This window comes from Rutidosis leptorrhynchoides, chromosome 3 (assembly GCF_046630445.1).
Source record: "Rutidosis leptorrhynchoides isolate AG116_Rl617_1_P2 chromosome 3, CSIRO_AGI_Rlap_v1, whole genome shotgun sequence".
Classification (NCBI taxonomy): domain Eukaryota; kingdom Viridiplantae; phylum Streptophyta; class Magnoliopsida; order Asterales; family Asteraceae; genus Rutidosis; species Rutidosis leptorrhynchoides.
This window is the reverse complement of record NC_092335.1, coordinates 517,168,593-517,180,752: the sequence shown is the minus strand read 5'-3', so window position 1 is coordinate 517,180,752 and position 12,160 is coordinate 517,168,593.

The window sequence follows — 12,160 nt, the reverse complement described above, 5'->3', positions numbered from 1 at the left end:
TCAAGTTCAAATATCTCAAGTGACCTACTAAAATGGACGATTGTTTGGAGTGGCTCAACTCAAAACCGGCGGCATCCGTGGTGTACATATCGTTCGGAAGTGTAGTGAGCATGAAGTAAAATCTGGTGACTGAAATGGCTTATGGTATATTGAGATATGTTGTGTTGGTTTTGTAGGTCTTAAATATGAAAATGACGACAACAGTGGATAAAATAGGGGAGTTACCAAATGGATTTTTAAATGAGGCTGGTGACAGGTGAGAAAATATACAATGTTTTTGTTCTGATATATTTTACATTGAAAAATATATGGTTTAGAAAGGGACTATGTAAAAGCTAAAAAAAAAATTTATGTTCATGGTTCAAATTATAAGTATATTTTATAAATATTGTTATTCTTTAGTCGAGTCTATTGTTATAATTTGTTGGGGATGATTGTAGTGAACCCAAAATAAAAAATAAAAAAATGTTAAAAGTAAAAAAAAAAAAAAAACATGAATAGTATTGTGGACGAATGGGAGTGGAGAACCCACTATTGTACTTCATATATATGATAATGATATATATGATAATTACCCTTTACATTTATTATATCGTTAAGTTAAAGTCCTCAAAATTTATATTTTAATAGACAAGTCCTAATATTAATTAAATTTTAATGCAATAGTAGTTTCGAGTAGTGGGGATGATGAGTTGATCAAGTACTTGAAAAGCATGTTAGAGTGCGAGATGAAACTTAGTGACTACTTGAATGGTGACGATTCGATGCAACCAGAATTAAACGCTGATAAGAGGGAGATGTTAGTGAACTGGATTGTGAGAACTCAAAAATAGATTGGACCAAACCAACGAAACGTTGTACCTATCCGTAAACATACTCGGTCATTTCTTAGCACTTGAAACAGTTCTAATGCGCGATTTTCATTGTGTTGGAATGACTTCAATGCTCATTGCTGGAAAGGGTGCAGAATGCCAAAATTCTTCTGTCCCCACAATTGAAAACTACGTCTATTTGTATAACGATGTTTGAACAAACGAAGAGATGGTGAATTACGAGAAACAGATGTTAACTCGACTCGCTTATAAATTATCCCTTCCAACACCCTATTGTTTTCTCCATCATTTCATTAAACTCTCTGCTGCCCATCAACACTTCGACTCCAAATCTAACTTTCCCTCAATCGTTACTAATTTTTTTCCTTAACATGTATTTATTTACTTATTTTTATATTGGATTTTGCTAACGACAGTCCGTAGAGTTGTCATTAGCATGCTTTAAATTGTTGTACATCTTGACAACTGGCATATTGAAAGTGATCAATAACCGCTATATAAAATGTTTCAATGCATGCTAACGACAATCCTTAGGGCTGTTTTCGTTAGCAAAATCATTTTTTATTATTTTCTTACTTTTTATTTTTTTATTAGTTCGTATTCATATACTGAATTGGGGCTAATGAATTATGAGATATCAACAACGTATTACATTTCAATGTTGGCAGCGCAGTGGTGTATGTTGCACGTGCGACGTTGTTAACTAAAACTAGTGATCATCATGTGTGGCCGAATGAGTCGTTGGAAATGCACACATGCTATACGGAAGGGCGGGTAATGGAATGTGCGAAAAATTTGGTGGCGTATCGCATAATTGTCAACACATATCAAACTCTTACTGACGTTCTTGAAAAGTATACTTGTGTGACACAAGATGCTGTCATGCTTTACCCGCTACCCGCATCTCTATTGGAACCTCCATACGCTTAATAATACTCATAACTATTAGGGTTTAAGCTACTCAAAAGTAATATACTTTTTATTTGTTCCAATGTAGGCTATATACCCAAAAAATACCAATGTAGGTCATATAGATTTATACAAAAAGTAATCTGCTACCTGCTAAACCGGTCATCTTCATCTTCAGTGTAGCAATGGGATTGGAACATGAGAGTAGAGCATCATGAGCCTAGCAAATGATTCAACATGAAAGTATACACTCAATTGAGATTATAAAAATGTAAAATGAGATTGTGGTTGCAAAATAACTTTTAAATAGGATATAAGAAAAATTAGAAATTTGTATAACATTTGAGAGTTTGTTTTAAGAAGGAAATAAAAGAAAAAAAAAGGAAATTAAAAAAAAACAAAAGGAAACAAAAGAAAACAAAAGGAAAATAAGAGGAAAATAAATGAAAATGAAAGAAAAAATACAGTATTTTTGTTTTAATATATTTTGCATTGAAAAATATATGATTTAGAAAGGGAGACTATGTAAAAGTTAAAAAAAAATTATGTTAATGGTTCAAAATTATAAGTATATTTTATAAATTTTGTTATCCTTTAAGCGAGTCTATTGTTATACTTTATTTGGGATGATTGTAGTGAACCCAAAATGAAAAAAGAAAAAAAAAACATGAAAAGTAAAAAAAAAAAAAAAAAAGGAAAATAATGAGGGAACATGAATAGTATTGTGGACCAATGTGAGTGGAGAACCCACTATTGTACTTAGTGTATATGATAATGATAATATATATGATAATTACCCATTATATTTATTGTATCTTTAAGTTAAAGTCCTCAAAATTTATATTTTAATAGACGAGTCCTAATAATTAATTAAATTTTATTGCAGTAGTAGTTTCGAGTAGTGGGGATGATGAGTTGAAGTACTTGAAAAGCATGTTAGAGTGCGAGATGAAACTTAGTGACTACTTGAATGGTGACGATTCGGTACAACCAGAATTAAACGCTGATAAGAGGGAGATGTTAGTGAACTGGATTGTGAGAACTCATAAATAGATGGGACCTAACCAACGAAATATTGTACCTATCCGTAAACATACTCGATCGTTTTTTAGCACTTGAAACAGTTCCCATGCGTGATTTTCATTGTGTTGGAATGACTTCAATGCTCATTGCTGGAAATGTGAAGAATGCCAAAATTCTTCTGTCCCCACATTTGAAAACTACGTCTATTTGTATAACGATGTTTGGACCAACGAAGAGATGGTGAATTACGAGAAACGGATGTTAACTCGACCTGCTTATAAATTATCCCTTCCAACACCCTATTGTTTTCTCCATCATTTCGTTGAACTCTCTGCTGCCCATCACAACTTGGACTCTAACTCTAACTTTCTCTCAATCGTTACTAATTTTTTTCCTTAACATGTGTTTATTTACATATTTTTTATTGAATTTTGCTAACGACAGTCCCTAGAGTTGTCATTAACGTGCTTTAAATTGTTGTACATCTTGATATCTGGCATATTGAAAGTGACCAATAACCGCTATTTAAAATGTTTCAATGCACGTTAACGACAATCCTTAGGGCTATTGTCGTTAGCAAAATCATTTTATATTATTTTCTTACTTTTTGTTTATTTATTAGTTCGTATTCATATACTGAATTGGGGCTAATGAATTATGAGATATCAACTACGTATTATTCTTCAATGTTGGCAGCGTGACAGTGTAGGTTGCACGTGCGACGTTGTAAACTGAAACTTGTGATCATCATGTGTGGCCGAACGAGTCATTGGAAATGCACACATGGTATACGGAAGGGCAGGTAATGGAATGTTCGAAAAAGTTGGTGGCGTATCGCTTAATTGTCAACACATATCAAACTCTTACTGACGTTCTTGAAAAGTATACCTGTGTGACACGAGATGCTGTCGTGCTTTACCCGCTACCCGCATCTCTATTGGAACCTCCATACGCTTAATAATACTCATAATTATTAGGGTTTAAGCTACTCAAAAGTCATATACTTTTTCATTTGTTCCAATGTAGGCTATATACTCAAAAAATACCAATGTAGGTCATATCAATTTATACAAAAAGTAATCTGCTACCTGCTAAATCGGTCATCTTCATCTTCAGTGTAGCAATGGGATTGGAACATGTGAGTATAACATCTTGAGACCAGCAAATGATTCAACATGAAAATATACACTCAATTGAGATTATAAAAAATATAAAATGAAATTGTGTTTGCTAACTAACTTTTAAATAGGATATAAGCAAATTTTGAAATTTGTATAACATTTGAGAGTTTGTTTTAAGAAATAAATAAAAGAAAAAAAAGGAAGTAAAAGAAAAACAAAAGGAAACAAAAGAAAACAAATGGAAAATGATAGGGAAATAAATGAAAATGAAAGAAAAATTACAGTATTTTTGTTTTGATATATTTTACATTGAAAAATATATGATTTAGAAAGGGAGACTATGTTAAAGCTAAAAAAATTTATGTTAATGGTTCAAAATTATAAGCATATTTTATAAATATTGTTATTCTTTAGTCGAGTTTATTGTTATACTTTGTTGGGGATGATTGTAGTGAACCCAAAACATGAAAAGTAAAAAAAAAAAAGAAAAAAGAAAAAAAAAGGGAACAATAATAGTATTGTGGACCAATGAGAGTGGAGAACCCACTATTGTACTTAGTCTATATGATAATGATAATATATATGATAATTACCCTTTACATTTATTGTATCGTTATGTTAAAATCCTCAAAATTTATACTTTAATAGATGAGTCCTAATAATTAATTAAATTTTAATGCAGTAGTAGTTTCGAGTAGTGGGGATGATGAGTTGAAGTACTTGAAAAGCATGTTAGAGTGCGAGATGAAACTTAGTGACTACTTGAATGGTGACGATTCGGTGCAACCAGAATTAAACACTGATAAGAGGGAGATGTTAGTGAACTGGATTGTGAGAACTCAGAAATAGATGGGACCTAACAAACGAAACATTGTACCTATCCGTAAACATACTCGATCGTTTCTTAGCACTTGAAACAGTTCCCATGCGCGATTTTTATTGTGTTGGAATGACTTCAATGCTCATTGCTGGAAAGTGTGCAGAATGCCAAAATTCTTCTGTCCCCACAATTGAAAACTACGTCTATTTGTATAACGATGTTTGAACCAACGAAGAGATGGTGAATTACGAGAAACGGATGTTAACTCGACTCGCTTATAAATTATCCATTCCAACACCCTATTGTTTTCTCCATCATTTCGTTAAACTCTTTTATGCCCGTCACAACTTCGACTCCAATTCTAACTTTCCCTCAATCGTTACTAATTTTTCCTTAACATGTGTTTATTTACTTATTTTTATTGGATTTTGCTAACTACAGTCCCTAGAGTTGTCATTAGCGTGCTTTAAATTATTGTACATCTTGATAACTGGCATATTGAAAGTGACCAATAACCGCTATTTAAAATGTTTCAATGCATGTCAACGACAATCCTTAGGGCTGTTGTCGTTACCAAAATCATTTTTTATTATTTTCTAATTTTTTTTATTAGTTCGTACATGTATATTGAATTGGGGCTAATGAATTATGAGATATCAACGACATATTACCCTTCAATGTTGGCAGCGCGGCGGTGTATGTTGCACATGCGACATTGTTAACTGAAACTAGTGATCATCATGTGTGGCCGAACGAGTCATTGAAAATGCACACATGGTATACGAAAGGGCAGGTAATGGAATGTGCGAAAAAGTTGGTGGCATATCGCTTAATTGTCAACACATATCAAACTCTTACTGACGTTCTTGAAAAGTATACTTGTGTGACACAAGACGCTGTCGTGCTTTACCCGCTACCCGCATCTCTATTGGAACCTCCATACGCTTAATAATACTCATAACTATAAGGGTTTAAGCTACTCAAAAGTCATATACTTTTTCATTTGTTCCAATGTAGACTATATACCCAAAAAAATATCAATGTAGGTCATATAGATTTATACAAAAAGTAATCTGCTACCTGCTAAACCAGTCATCTTCATCTTCAGTGTAGAAATGGGATTGGAGCATGAGAGTATAGCATCTTGAGCCTAGCAAATGATTCAACATGAAAGTATACACTCAATTGAGATTATAAAAATGTTAAATAAGATTGTGTTTGCAAAATAACTTTTAAATAGGATATAAGAAAAATTAGAAATTTGTATAACATTTGAGAGTTTGTTTTAAGAAGGAAAAAAAAAGGAAATAAAAGAAAAACAAAAGAAAACAAAAGGAAAATAAGAGGGAAAAAAATGAAAATGAAAGAAAAAATACAGTATTTTTGTTTTAATATATTTTACATTGAAAAATATATGATTTAGAAAGGGAGACTATGTAAAAGCTAAAAAAAATTATGTTAATGGTTCAAAATTATAAGTATATTTTATAAATATTGTTATCCTTTAAGCGAGTCTATTGTTATACTTTGTTTTGGATGATTGTAGTGAACCCAAAATGAAAAAAGAAAAATAAAATGAAAAGTAAAATAAAAAAAGGGAAAAAATGAGGGAACATGAATAGTATTGTGGACCAACGTGAGTGGAGAACCCACTATTGTACTTAGTGTATATGATAATGATAATATATATGACAATTACCCTTTACATTTATTGTATCGTTAAGTTAAAGTCCTCAAAATTTATACTTTAATAGGCGAGTCCTAATAATTAATTAAATTTTATTGCATTAGTAGTTTCGAGTTGTGGGGATGATGAGTTGAAGTACTTGAAAAGCATGTTAGAGTGCGAGATGAAACTTAGTGACTACTTGAATGGTGACGATTCTGAAATGTCCCGTTCTTATTGATTAAAAACGTTCCATATTAATTGATTTTGTTGCGAGGTTTTGACCTCTATATGAGACGTTTTTTAAAGACTGCATTCATTTTTAAAACAAACCATAACCTTTATTTCATAAATAAAGGTTTAAAAAGCTTTACGTAGATTATCAAATAATGATAATCTAAAATATCCTGTTTACACACGACCATTACATAATGGTTTACAATACAAATATGTTACATCGAAATCAGTTTCTTGAATGCAGTTTTTACACAATATCATACAAACATGGACTCCAAATCTTGTCCTTATTTTAGTATGCAACAGCGGAAGCTCTTAATATTCACCTGAGAATAAACATGCTTTAAACGTCAACAAAAATATTGGTGAGTTATAGGTTTAACCTATATATATCAAATCGTAACAATAGACCACAAGGTTTCATATTTCAATACACATCCCATACATAGAGATAAAAATCATTCATATGGTGAACACCTGGTAACCGACATTAACAAGATGCATATATAAGAATATCCCCATCATTCCGGGACACCCTTCGGATATGATATAAATTTTGAAGTACTAAAGCATCCGGTACTTTGGATGGGGTTTGTTAGGCCCAATAGATCTATCTTTAGGATTCGCGTCAATTAGGGTGTCTGTTCCCTAATTCTTAGATTACCAGACTTAATAAAAAGGGGCATATTCGATTTCGATAATTCAACCATAGAATGTAGTTTCACGTACTTGTGTCTATTTTGTAAATCATTTATAAAACCTGCATGTATTCTCATCCCAAAAATATTAGATTTTAAAAGTGGGACTATAACTCACTTTCACAGATTTTTACTTCGTCGAGAAGTAAGACTTGGCCACTGGTTGATTCACGAACCTATAACAATATATACATATATATCAAAGTATGTTCAAAATATATTTACAACACTTTTAATATATTTTGATGTTTTAAGTTTATTAAGTCAGCTGTCCTTGTTAGTAACCTACAACTAGTTGTCCACAGTTAGATATACAGAAATAAATCGATAAATATTATCTTGAATCAATTCACGACCCAGTGTATATGTATCTCAGTATTGATCACAACTCAAACTATACATATTTTGGAATCAACCTCAACCCTATATAGCTAACTCCAACATTCACATATAGAGTGTCTATGGTTGTTCCGAAATATATATAGATGTGTCGACATGATAGGTCGAAACATTGTATACGTGTCTATGGTATCTCAAGATTACATAATATACAATACAAGTTGATTAAGTTATGGTTGGAATAGATTTGTTACCAATTTTCACGTAGCTAAAATGAGAAAAATTATCCAATCTTGTTTTACCCATAACTTCTTCATTTTAAATCCGTTTTGAGTGAATCAAATTGCTATGGTTTCATATTGAACTCTATTTTATGAATCTAAATAGAAAAAGTATAGGTTTATTGTCGGAAAAATAAGTTACAAGTCGTTTTTGTAAAGGTAGTCATTTCAGTCGAAAGAACGACGTCTAGATGACCATTTTAGAAAACATACTTCCACTTTGAGTTTAACCATAATTTTTTGATATAGTTTCATGTTCATAATAAAAATCATTTTCTCAGAATAACAACTTTTAAATCAAAGTTTATCATAGTTTTTAATTAACTAACCCAAAACAGCCCGCGTGTTACTACGACGGCGTAAATCCGGTTTTACGGTGTTTTTCGTGTTTCCAGGTTTTAAATCATTAAGTTAGCATATCATATAGATATAGAACATATGTTTAGTTAATTTTAAAAGTCAAGTTAGAAGGATTAACTTTTATTTGTGAACAAGTTTAGAATTAACTAAACTATGTTCTAGTGATTACGAGTTTAAACCTTCGAATAAGATAGTTTTATATATATGAATCGAATGATGTTATGAACATCATTACTACCTCAAGTTTAGTAGGTAAACCTACTGGAAGTGACAAGAAATAATCTAGCTTCAAAGGATCTTGGATGGCTTGAAAGTTCTTGAAGTAGGATCATGACACAAAAACAAGTTCAAGTAAGATTTTTACTCGAATTAAGATAGTTTATAGTTATAGAAATTGAATCAAAGTTTGAATATGAATAATACCTTGAATAAGAAAGATAACCTACTGTATATAACAAAGGTTTCTTGATCTTAGATGATTACTTGGAATGGATTAGAAAGCTTGGAAGTAAATTAGTAAACTTGAAGGGATTTTTGAAGTGTTCTTGAAGTGTTCTTCCTATGATGATTATAGCTTGATTCTTGAAGTGATTTTTGATGAAGATGATGATTAACTACTGGAAAAATACGTTCATAATAGTGTGTGTGTGTTGAGAGAGAATTAGAAAGAGAATTGGAAGTGAAATGGAGTGAATGATGAGTGGTAATTGGTGAGTGGTGAGTGGGGTTAAAAGGAGTTCTAGTTAGTTGACTAGCTCATGGTAGAAGTTAAAATTGATTAGTCATACATGACATAATCAAGAGTGGAATCCCATGCTAGTTCCTATTGGTATATACCCATAGTAAGTACGTTTTGAAGCTGTGTATAATACGGGTAAGAATACGACTAGAATTCTTGATGAAAGAAAAGAATGGGAAAGTAACTGTAACCATTTTCATTAAGTATGAGTGTTTTGATATATGTCTTGAAGTCTTCCAAAAGTATTTTAATACATCTAAATACACTACATGTATATACATTTTAACTGAGTCGTTAAGTCATCGTTAGTCGTTACATGTAAGTGTTGTTTTGAAACCTTTAAGTTAACGATCTCAATTAATGTTGTTAACCCATTGTTTATTATATCTAATGAGATGTTAAATTATTATATTATCATGATATTATGATATATTAATATATCTTAATATGATATATATACATTTAAATGTCGTTACAACGATAATCGTTACATATATGTCTCGTTTCGAAATCCTTAAGTTAGTAGTCTTGTTTATATGTATATAACTCATTGTTAATATACTTATGGAGATACTTACTTATCATAATCTCATGTTAACCATATGTATATCCATATATATATCGTCATGTCGTTTTTACAAGTTTTAACGTTCGTGAATCGCCGATCAACTTGGGTGGTCAATTGTCTATATGAAACATATTTCAATTAATCAAGTCTTAACAAGTTTGATTGCTTAACATGTTGGAAACATTTAATCATGTAAATATCAATCTCAATTAATATATATAAACATGGAAAAGTTCGGGTCACTACAGTACCTACCCGTTAAATAAATTTCGTCCCGAAATTTTAAGCTGTTGAAGGTGTTGGCGAATCTTCTGGAAATAGATGCGGGTATTTCTTCTTCATCTGATCTTCACGCTCCCAGGTGAACTCGGGTCCTCTACGAGCATTCCATAGAACCTTAACAATTGGTACCTTGTTTTGCTTAAGTCTTTTAACCTCACGATCCATTATTTCGACGGGTTCTTCGATGAATTGAAGTTTTTCGTTGATTTGGATTTCATCTAACGGAATAGTGAGATCTTCTTTAGCAAAACATTTCTTCAAATTCGAGACGTGGAAAGTGTTATGTACAGCCGCGAGTTGTTGAGGTAACTCAAGTCGGTAAGCTACTGGTCCGACACAATCAATAATCTTGAATGGTCCAATATACCTTGGATTTAATTTCCCTCGTTTACCAAATCGAACAACGCCTTTCCAACGTGCAACTTTAAGCATGACCATCTCTCCAATTTCAAATTCTATATCTTTTCTTTTAATGTCAGCGTAGCTCTTTTGTCGACTTTGGGCGGTTTTCAACCGTTGTTGAATTTGGATGATCTTCTCGGTAGTTTCTTGTATAATCTCCGGACCCGTAATCTGTCTATCCCCCACTTCACTCCAACAAATTCGAGACCTGCACTTTCTACCATAAAGTGCTTCAAACGGCGCCATCTCAATGCTTGAATGGTAGCTGTTGTTGTAGGAAAATTCTGCTAACGGTAGATGTCGATCCCAACTGTTTCCGAAATCAATAACACATGCTCGTAGCATGTATTCAAGCGTTTGTATCGTCCTTTTGCTCTGCCCATCAGTTTGTGGATGATAAGTAGTACTCATGTCTAGACGAGTTCCTAATGCTTGCTGTAATGTCTGCCAGAATCTTGAAATAAATCTACCATCCCTATCAGAGATAATAGAGATTGGTATTCCATGTCTGGAGACGACTTCCTTCAAGTACAGTCGTGCTAACTTCTCCATCTTGTCATCTTCTCTTATTGGTAGGAAGTGTGCTGATTTGGTGAGACAATCAACTATTACCCAAATAGTATCAAAACCACTTGCAGTCCTTGGCAATTTAGTGATGAAATCCATGGTAATGTTTTCCCATTTCCATTCTGGGATTTCGGGTTGTTGAAGTAGACCTGATGGTTTCTGATGCTCAGCTTTGACCTTAGAACACGTCAAACATTCTCCTACATATTTAGCAACATCGGCTTTCATACCCGGCCACCAAAAATGTTTCTTGAGATCCTTGTACATCTTCCCCGTTCCAGGATGTATTGAGTATCTGGTTTTATGAGCTTCTCTAAGTACCATTTCTCTCATATCTCCAAATTTTGGTACCCAAATCCTTTCAGCCCTATACCGGATTCCGTCTTCCCGAATATTAAGATGCTTCTCCGATCCTTTGGGTATTTCATCCTTTAAATTTCCCTCTTTTAAAACTCCTTGTTGTGCCTCCTTTATTTGAGTAGTAATGTTATTATGAATCATTATATTCATAGATTTTACTTGAATGGATTCTCTGTCCTTCCTGCTCAAGGCATCGGCTACCACATTTGCCTTCCCCGGGTGGTAACGAATCTCAAAGTCGTAATCATTCAACAATTCAATCCACCTACGCTGCCTCATATTCAGTTGTTTCTGATTAAATATGTGTTGAAGACTTTTGTGGTCGGTATATATAATACTTTTGAACCCATATAAGTAGTGCCTCCAAGTCTTTAATGCAAAAACAACCGCGCCTAATTCCAAATCATGCGTCGTATAATTTTGCTCGTGAATCTTCAATTGTCTAGACGCATAAGCAATCACCTTCGTTCGTTGCATTAATACACAACCGAGACCTTGCTTTGATGCATCACAATAAATCACAAAATCATCATTCCCTTCAGGCAATGACAATATAGGTGCCGTAGTTAGCTTTTTCTTCAATAACTGAAACGCTTTCTCTTGTTCATCCTTCCATTCAAATTTCTTCCCTTTATGCGTTAATGCAGTCAAGGGTTTTGCTATTCTGGAAAAGTCTTGGATGAACCTTCTGTAGTAACCAGCTAGTCCTAAAAACTGGCGTATGTGTTTCGGAGTTTTCGGGGTTTCCCACTTTTCAACAGTTTCTATCTTTGCCGGATCCACCTTAATACCTTTTTTGTTCACTATGTGACCGAGGAATTGAACTTCTTCCAACCAAAATGCACACTTTGAAAATTTAGCATACAATTCTTCCTTCCTCAATACTTCTAACACCTTTCTCAAATGTTCACCGTGTTCTTGGTCATTCTTTGAGTAAATAAGTATGTCATCAATG